Genomic DNA, 10833 nt, shown 5'->3' on the forward strand with positions numbered 1-10833 from the left:
ACACTGTCCGGTGCCCGATTTCCTTCCAAAAATGGCGCAGTCGACCGTTGGCAGCCTGAGAGCCGTTGGCGCACCGGACATGTCCGGTAAACACCGAACAGTCCGGTGCCCCCTTCTAGCCGTTGGCTCGGCCACGTGTCCCGCGCAGATCGCGCGACCAACCGTTGGCCCTGCCGACCGTTGGCTCACCGGACAGTCCGGTGCACACCGGACAGTCCGGTGAATTATAGCCGTACGTCGCCGATGAATTCCCGAGAGCGACGAGTTCGCCTGTGAACGGCCCACCGGACAGTCTGGTGCACCACCGGACAGTCCGGTGAATTATAGCCGTACACCGCCGTCGAAGTCCCGAGAACAGCCTGTTCGCCAGAGCCAACCTGGCGCACCGGACACTGTCCGGTGCACCACCGGACAGTCCGGTGCTCCAGACTGAGCAGACTCTTGGCTGCTCGAGCCAAGGCATTTTCAATTGGATTTTTCCTGTTTCCAACACTCAGACACAATACATTAGTCCATAAAACAATGTACTAAGTCTGAGAAACATACATTTATCCTTGATTTGTACTTTGTCCACCTTTTTACACTAGGGCACTTGTGTTGGACACTAAATCACCAAAATACTTAGAAATGGCCCAAGGGAACATTTCCCTTTCAGGGTTGGATCCCCAACCCCTAGATCTGCCCCTCGAGGGTAACATATGTCACCATTTGCAAATACTCTAAGCAGACTTTAAATGCTAAATCTAGTTATGGTACTACTCACTTGTTTTGTCATAACTACTCTGATAAGAAAGAACAAGAGCATGTGGGCATATACCTAGTTTTAGAAGACAAACCGAATGTGGACCATGTACGTGCTAGATCAGAACTCACGTACACAACGATACATAAATGTTTCATCATAGCACAATGCTTCGAATAATCATAAATAGTAAGTAATAATATTATAAACCATAGCCAACGTAAATAAACCCACCATAGGCAGCTGACTGGGGAAGGTCGCTAGCATAATCCTCTAACTTGTCGAAATCGTAAAACTCCTAGAGATTCACCTCGACGCATTCTTCTTTTTCTTTACCTAAGCATAGGTTGCACTAAAGGTAACCTGATGTTTGTATGAAAGCAAGGATCGGTACACATCAACGTACTCAGCAAATGTCTCGTTTGGTTGAGATGGACTAGCTTTTACTTTGTCAAGTTTTAATCATTAATATAAGTCAAGTTTTATAATGAAACCCAAGTTACTTCCCAAAAAAGATACATCCTTATAGAGGAATACCATAATTTCATAATTAGAGTCATCATCATTAACCATAGTATCTCTAATCAAAGGAGCTCCTAATGCTACTCTTAATTGTGAGCACGATTGATATATCAGTTTCTAACCCTCCGTAGAGGGTGCACACTTTACCCATGAGCTGTGACCCCTTTTGCTCCGGGTCGATCAAACCCTTAAACATTTCCAAGGTGAGTCGACAAGGTTTCACTATATAGCCTTTACAAAGATTCACTAGAGGAGTAATTGTCCGTTAGGATTCTTCGAGTTTGCTAAACACAGTATCTTTCTCGCAGGGGATGACTAACAAAAGCATAACGAAAGAACTTCGGCACCTAGCCTTGACAGAGCAAGCACTATGCCTCAAACCCCGTTGATGGCACAACGGTAAAGCAACCACACCTCTAGGTCCTCTAACTAATTAGCTAAGGGTGTCTCATACCACCCTCATGGTTGCGCTGTTTTCGTGGGTGGTCATCCAATGAACCGGTCCTTACGGAGAAGTACTCAGAAAACAACCCGAGCTTCCTTAAGTGTCACAAGATCATAATCATAACCAAAATGTAAAGCATCATATCATAAGGTAATCTCATCACGTCCATTGATTGAAGTAGCGTACTAGCATAAAGTCCAACCCAAAAAGGTAATAAAGGACAAGGTGAATGTAAAGCTAGTCAATCCATATGTTTTAATTATGTAACGCGGGGAAATAAATTATCAAGTGAATAGGACATAAATAGGTCAGATGACACTTGCCTTCATCGAACGAATGCTCGTCGTCTTCAACCTTGTAGGACTCAAAGAGTTTGGTCACTTGGTCGTCAAAGCTTGATCATCGATTCCTGAAAGCTTGGAAACATATCGCGTCTATTTGTGACACGCAAAGAATACAAACATGCACAATAAAACAAACATATATGAAAGTCGCCTAGAGGGGGTGAATAGGGCGAAACTGAAATTTACAAAATTAATCACAACTACAAGCCGGGTTAGCGTTAGAAATAATAAAGAGTCGGAGAGGGAGGATGCAAAACAAATCACAAGCAAATAAAGAGTGTGACACGCGGATTTGTTTTACCGAGGTTCGGTTCTTGCAAACCTACTTCCCGTTGAGGTGGTCACAAAGACCGGGTCTCTTTCAACCCTTTCCCTCTCTCAAACGGTCCCTCGGACCGAGTGAGCTTCTTCTTCTCAATCACACGGGACACAAAGTCCCTGCAAGGATCACCACACAATTGGTGTCTCTTGCTTCGGTTACAAGTGAATGAATCTCAAGAAAGAATGAGAAAGAAAGAAGCAATCCAAGCGCAAGAGCTCAAAAGAACACAACAAATCTCTCTCACTAATCACTAAAGCCTTGTGTGGAGTTGGGAGAGGATTTGATCACTTGGGTGTGTCTTGTATTGAATGCCTAGCTCTTGTAAGTGGTTGGAAGGTGGAAAACTTGGATAACTTGAATGTGGGGTGGTTGGGGGTATTTATAACCCCAACCACCAAACTAGCCGTTGGTGAAGGCTGTTGTCGCCTGGCGCACCGGACAGTCCGGTGCGCCACCAAACAGTGTCCGGTGCGCCAGCCACGTCACCCGACCGTTAGGGTTCAACCGTTGGAGCTCTGACGAGTGGGCCCGCCTGGCTGTCCGGTGCGCCGCCCGCGCGTGCTCTGCTCCTCTGCGCGCGCTGGCGCGCATTTAATGCTGTAGCAGGTGACCGTTGCGCTGAAGTAGCCGTTGCTCCGCCGTTACACCGGACAGTCCGGTGTGCACCGGACATGTCCAGTGAATTATAGCGGAGCGAAATCCCGAAGCTGGCGAGTTCAGAGTCGCTTGATCTTGGGGCACCGGACAGTCCGGTGAATTATAGTGAAGCGCTTCTGAGAATTCCCGAAGGTGCGAAGTTTAGCTTGGAGTCCCCTGGTGCACCGGACAGTCCGGTGTGCCAGACCAGGGCACACTTCGGTTATCCCTTGCTCTTTTTGTTGAACCCTTTTCTTGGTCTTTTTATTGGCTTATTGTGAGCCTTTGGTACCTGTAGAACTTATAAACTTGGGCAAACTAGTTAGTCCAATTATTTGTGTTGGGCAATTCAACCACCAAAATCAATTTAGGAAATAGGTGTAAGCCTAATTCCCTTTCAATCTCCCCCTTTTTGGTGATTGATGCCAATACAAACCAAAGCAAATATAGAAGTGCATAACTTAAACTAGTTTGCAAAATGTAAGTACAGAGGTTACTTAGAGTTGAGCCAATAAATATTACTTACTAGATATGCATGGATCGTTTCTTTATTTTTAACATTTTGGACCACGCTTGCACCACATGTTTTGTTTTTGTAAATTCTTTTGTAAAATTCTTTTTCAAAGTCCTTTTGCAAATAGTCAAAGGTAAATGAATAAGATTTTGCGAAGCATTTTCAAGTTTTGAAATTTTCTCCCCTTGTTTCAAATGCTTTTCCTTTGACTAAACAAAACTCCCCCTCAAATGAATTCTCCTCTTAGTGTTCAAGAGGGTTTTAAGATATCAATTTTGAAAATACTACTTTCTCCCCCTTTTGAACATAATAAGATATCAATTTGAAATTCACCAATAAAAAATCATTAGTTTTTTTAAAATTATCGTGGTGCGGTCCGTTTGCTTTGGGCCAATACTTTCTCCCCCTTTGGCATGAATCGCCAAAAACGGATACTTTGAGTGAAATATAAGCCCTTTGTTAACTGTTTTCTCCCCTTTGGCAAATAAAACATATGAGTGAAGATTATACCAAGGACGGAGAGATGCTTGGAGCGACGACGAAGGATGAGTGATAGAGTGGAGTGGAAGCCTTGTCTTTGCCGAAGACTCCAATTCCCTTTCAATATACCTATGACTTGGTTTGAAATACACTTGAAAGCACATTAGTCATAGCATATATAAAAGAGACATGATCAAAGGTATATTTATGGGCTATGTATGCAAGACATCAAAAGAAATTCCTAGAATCAAGAATATTTAGCTCATGCCTAAGTTTGGTAAAAGTTTGTTCATCTAGTGGCTTGGTAAAGATATCGGCTAATTGATCTTTAGTGTTAATATATGCAATCTCGATATCCCCCTTTTGTTGGTGATCCCTAAGAAAATGATACCGAATGGCTATGTGTTTAGTGCGGCTATGCTCAACGGGATTATCCGCCATGCGGATTGCACTCTCATTATCACGTAGAAGAGGAACTTTGGTTAATTTGTAAACATAGTCCCACAGGGTTTGCCTCATCCAAAGCAATTGCGCGCAACAATGTCCTGCGGCAATGTACTCGGCTTCGGCGGTTGAAAGAGCCACAGAATTTTGCTTCTTTGAAGCTCAAGACACCAAGGACCTTCCCAAGAACTAGCAAGTCCCCGATGTGCTCTTTCTATTAATTTTACACCCCGCCCAATCGGCATCCAAATAACCAATTAAATCAAATGTGGATCCCCGAGGGTACCAAAGCCCAAACTTAGGAGTATAAGCCAAATATCTCAAGATTCGTTTTACGGACGTAAGGTGAGATTCCTTAGGGTCGGCTTGGAATCTTGCACACATGCATACGGAAAGCATAATGTCCGGTCGAGATGCACATAAATAGAGTAATGAACCTATCATCGACCGGTATACCTTTTGATCGACGGATTTACCTTCCGTGTCGAGGTCGAGATGCCCAATGGTTCCCATGGGAGTCTTGATGGGCTTGGCATCCTTCATTCCAAACTTGTTTAGAATATCTTGAGTATACTTCATCTGGCTAATGAATGTGCCCTCTTGGAGTTGCTTCACTTGAAATCCTAGAAAATACTTCAACTCCCCCATCATTGACATCTCGAATTTCTGTGTCATGATCCTACTAAATTCTTCACATGTAGATTCGTTAGTAGACCCAAATATAATGTCATCAACATAAATTTGGCATACAAACAAATCATTGTCAAGAGTTTTAGTAAATAAAGTAGGATCGGCCTTGCCGACTTTGAAGCCATTAGCAATAAGGAAATCTCTTAGGCATTCATACCATGCTCTTGGGGCTTGTTTAAGCCCATAAAGCGCCTTAGAGAGCCTATAGACATGGTTAGGGTACTCACTGTCTTCAAAGCCGGGAGGTTGCTCAACATAGACCTCTTCCTTGATTGGTCCATTGAGGAAGGCACTCTTCACGTCCATTTGATAAAGCTTGAAGCCATGGTAAGTAGCATAGGCTAATAATATACGAATTGACTCAAGCCTAGCTACGGGTGCATAGGTTTCACCAAAATCCAAACCTTTGACTTGTGAATACCCCTTGGCCACGAGTCGAGCTTTGTTCCTTGTCACCACACCATGCTCATCTTGCTTGTTGCGGAAGACCCATTTGGTTCCTACAACATTTTGATTAGGACGTGGAACTAAATGCCATACCTCGTTCCTAGTGAAATTGTTGAGCTCCTCTTGCATCGCCATCACCCAATCCGAATCTTGGAGTGCTTCCTCTACCCTGTGTGGCTCAATAGAGGAAACAAAAGAGTAATGCTCACAAAAATGTGCAACACGAGATCTAGTGGTTACCCCCTTATGAATGTCGCCGAGGATGGTGTCGACGGGGTGATCTCGTTGGATTGCTTGGTGGACTCTTGGGTGTGGCGGCCTTGGTTCTTCATCCTCCTTTTCTTGATCATTTGCATCTACCCCTTGATCGTTGCCGTCATCTTGAGGTGGCTCATTATTTTGATTTTCTCCTTCATAAACTTGAGCCTCGTCCTCATTTTGAGTTGGTGGAGATGCTTGCGTGGAGGAGGATGGTTGATCTTGTGCATTTGGAGGCTCTTCGGATTCCTTAGGACACACATCACCAATGGACATGTTCCTTAGCACGATGCACGGAGCCTCTTCATTACCTATCTCATCAAGATCAACTTGCTCTACTTGAAAGCCGTTAGTTTCATCAAACACAACATCACAAGAAACTTCAACTAGTCGTGAGGACTTGTTAAAGACTCTATATGCCCTTGGTTTGAATCATATCCTAGTAAAAAGCCTTCTACAGTCTTAGGAGCAAATTTAGATTTTCTATCTCTTTTAACAAGAATAAAGCATTTGCTACCAAAGACTCTAAAATATGAAATATTGGGCTTTTTATCGGTTAGGAGTTCGTATGATGTCTTCTTGAGGATTCGGTGTAGATATAGTCGGTTTATGGCGTAGCAAGCGGTGTTAACCGCCTCGGCCCAAAACCGATCTGGCGTCTTGTACTCATCAAGCATGGTTCTTGCCATGTCCAATAGAGTTCGATTCTTCCTCTCCACTACACCATTTTGTTGTGGAGTGTAGGGAGAAGAGAACTCATGCTTGATGCCCTCCTCCTCAAGGAAGCCTTCAATTTGTGAATTCTTGAACTCTGTTCCGTTGTCGCTTCTAATTTTCTTGATCCTCAAGCCGAACTCATTTTGAGCCCGTCTCAAGAATCCCTTAAAGTCTCTTGGGTTTGTGATTTTTCCTGCAAAAAGAACACCCAAGTGAAGCGAGAATAATCATCCACAATAACTAGACAGTACTTACTCCCGCCGATGCTTATGTAAGCTATCGGGCCGAATAGGTCCATGTGTAGGAGCTCCAGTGGCCTGTCAGTCATCATGATGTTCTTGTGTGGATGATGAACACCAACTTGCTTCCCAGCTTGGCATGCGCTACAAATCCTGTCTTTCTCAAAATGAATATTTGTTAATCCTAAAATGTGCTCTCCCTTTAGAAGCTTATGAAGATTCTTCATTCCAGCATGGGCTAGTCGGTGGTGCCAGAGCCAACCCATGTTAGTCTTAGCAATTAAGCAAGTGTCGAGTTCAGCTCTATCAAAATCTACCAAGTATAGCTGACCCTCTAACACTCCCTTAAATGCTATTGAATCGTCACTTCTTCTAAAGACAGTGACACCTATATCAGAAAAATAGACAGTTGTAGCCCATTTGACATAATTGGGAAACAGAAAGCAAGTTGTAATCTAATGAATCAACAAGAAAAACATTGAAAATGGAATGGTCAGGAGATATAGCTATTTTACCCAAACCTTTGACCAAACCTTGGTTTCCATCCCCGAATGTGATAGCTCGTTGGGGATCTTGGTTTTTCTCGTAGGAGGAGAACGTCTTCTTCTCCCCTGTCATGTGGTTTGTGCACCCGCTATCGATGATCCAACTTGTGCCCCCGGATGCATAAACCTACAAAACAATTTTAGTTCTTGACTTTAGGTACCCAAACGGTTTTGGGTCCTTTGGCATTAGACACAAGAACTTTGGGTACCCAAACACAAGTCTTGGAGCCCTTGTGTTTGCCCCCAACAAACTTGGCAACTACCTTGCCGTATTTATTAGTCAAAACATAAGATGCATCAAAAGTTTTAAATGAAATGTCATGATCATTTGATGCACTAGGAGTTTTCTTCTTAGGCAACTTAGCACGTGTTGGTTGCCTAGAGCTAGATGTCTCACCCTTATACATGAAAGCATGATTAGGGCCAGAGTGAGACTTCCTAGAATGAATTCTCCTAATTTTGCTCTCAGGATAACCGGCAGGGTACAAAATGTAGCCCTCGTTATCCTAAGGCATGGGAGCCTTGCCCTTAACAAAATTAGACAATCTTTTAGGAGGAGCATTAAGTTTGACATTGTCTCCCCTTTGGAAGCCAATGCCATCCTTGATGCCAGGGCGTCTCCCACTATAGAGCATACTTCTAGCAAATTTAAACTTTTCATTCTCTAAGTTATGCTCGGCAATTTTAGCGTCTAATTTTGCTATATGATCATTTTGTCGTTTAATTAAGACCATATGATCATGAATAGCATTAATATCAACATCTTTACATCTAGTGCAAATAGAAACATGCTCAATGGTAGATGTAGAGGGTTTGCAAGAATTAAGTTCAACAATCTTAGCACGCAATATATCATTTTTATCTCTAAGATCGGAAATTGTAACATTGCAAACATCAAAATCTTTAGCCTTAGCAATCAATTTCTCATTCTCATTTCTAAGGCTATCAAGAGAAACATTCAACTCATCAATCTTAGCAAGTAAATCAATATTATCATCTCTAAGATTGGGAATTGAAACATTACAAACATGAGAATCAACCTTAGCATTTAATTTTGCATTTTCATTTCTAAGGTTGGCAATAGTATCATGGCATGTGCTTAGCTCACTAGATAATTTTTCACATTTTTCTACTTCTAGAGCATAAGCATTCTTAACCTTAACATGCTTCTTATTTTCTTTAATAAGGAAGTCTTCTTGGGAGTCCAAGAGATCATCCTTCTCATGAATAGCACTAATTAATTCATTTAACTTTTCTTTTTGTTGCATGTTTAGGTTGGCAAAAAGAATACGCAAGTTATCCTCCTCATTGCTAGCATTGTCCTCATCACTAGAGGTTTCATATTTAGTGGAGGATCTTGATTTTACCTTCTTCCTTTTGCCGTCCTTGGCCATGAGACATTTGTGGCCGACGTTGGGGAAGAGAAGACCCTTGGTGACGGTGATGTTTGCGGTGTCCTCGTCGGAGGAGGAGTTGGTGGAGCTCTCATCGGAGTCCCACTCCCGGCAAACATGGGCATCGCCGCCCTTCTTCTTGTAGTACTTCTTCTCTTTTCTTCTCCCCTTCTTGTCGTCGCCCCTGTCACTGTCACTAGAAATAGGACATTTTGCTATAAAGTGACCGGGCTTACCACACTTGTAGCACACTTTCTTGGAGCGGGGTTTGTAGTCCTTCCCCCTCCTTTGCTTGAGGATTTGGCGGAAGCTTTTGATGATGAGCGCCATCTCCTCGTTGTCGAGCTTGGAGGCGTCGATGGGTGTTCGACTTGGAGTAGATTCCTCCTTCTTTTCTTCCGTCGCCTTGAATGCGACCGGTTGTGCTTCGGACGTGGAGGGGCCATCAAGCTCGTTGATCTTCTTTGAGCCTTTGATCATCAATTCAAAGCTCACAAAATTCCCGATTACTTCCTCGGGAGTCATTAGTGTATATCTAGGATTGCCACGAATTAATTGAACTTGAGTAGGGTTAAGGAAAACAAGTGATCTTAGAATAACCTTAACCACCTCGTGGTCATCCCATTTTTTGCTCCCGAGGTTGCGCACTTGTGAAAGGGAAATGTGCCCTTGGGTCATTTCTAAGTGTTTTGGTGATTTAGTGTCCAACACAAGTGCCTAAATGTAAAGAGGTGGACAAAGTACAAATCAAGGATAAAGGTATGTTTCTCAGACTTAGTACATTGTTTTATGGACTAGTGTATTGTGTCTAAGTGCTGGAAACAGGAAAAACCCAATTGGAAATGTCTTGGCTCGAGTAGCCAAGAATCTGCTGAGTCTGGGTGCACCGGACAGTGTCCGGTGCGCCAGGCTGGTTCGAGCGAACTGGCCGCTCTCGGGAATTCACCGGCGACGTACGGCTAAAATTCACCGGACTGTCCGGTGTGCACCGGACTGTCCGGTGAGCCAACGGTCGGCCGGGCCAACGGTCGGCCGCGCAATCTGCGTGGGACACGTGGCCGAGCCAACGGCTAGAAGGGGGCACCGGACTGTCCGGTGTGCACCGGACATGTCCGGTGCGCCAACGGCTCCAGGTCTGCCAACGGTCGGCTTCGCCATTTAAGGAAAGAAATCTGGCACCGGACAGTGTCCGGTGTGCACCGGACTGTCCGGTGCGCCAGACGACAGAAGGCAAGAATTGCCTTCCCTGATTGCTCTCAATGGCTCCTAGCTGCCTTGGGGCTATAAAAGGGACCCCTAGGCGCATGGAGGAGCACACCAAGTATTCCTACAACATTCTTAAGCACCAAGACATAGATTTCGCACATTCGTTTCATTGTGATAGCATATAGAGCTCTAGTGGAGTTGTGAACTCATTGAGTTGTGTTGCGAGCTCTTGTTGCGACTTGTGTGCGTATTGACATTCTGATTCGTGTGTCTTGTGTGCGTTGCTAATCCCTCCCTTGCTCCGTGTTCTTTGTGAATTTCAAGTGTAAGGGCGAGAGACTCCAAGTTGTGGAGATTCCTCGCAAACGGGATTGAGTTAAAGCAAGCAAAACACCGTGGTATTCAAGTGGGTCTTTGGACCGCTTGAGAGGGGTTGATTGCAACCCTCGTCCGTTGGGACGCCACAACGTGGAGTAGGCAAGCGTTGGTCTTGGCCGAACCACGGGATAACCACCGTGCCATCTCTGTGATTGATCCTTGTTGGTTATTGTGTTTTGTTGAGGATTCCTCTTTAGCCACTTGGCAATTATTGTGCTAACAATTAACCAAGTTTTGTGGCTATAAGTTTTTGAAGTTTTACAGGATCACCTATTCACCCCCCCCTCTAGGTGCTCTCAATTGGTATCAGAGGGGTTCTCTTCAAGAAAGGGACTAACCGCTCGAAGAGATGGATCCTAAGGGCAAGGGGATGGTGATCAACGACAAGGAGAAGGAGTCCTTCGTCAACGAGCCCAATGATGATAGGCCCACCGACTCAGGCTCGGGCCACAAAAGAAAAGACGGGAGGAAGAAGAAGACAAGGCGCATCAAGGAAATTGTCTACTACGA

This window comes from Zea mays, chromosome 7 (genome assembly GCF_902167145.1).
Source record: "Zea mays cultivar B73 chromosome 7, Zm-B73-REFERENCE-NAM-5.0, whole genome shotgun sequence".
Classification (NCBI taxonomy): Eukaryota; Viridiplantae; Streptophyta; class Magnoliopsida; order Poales; family Poaceae; genus Zea; species Zea mays.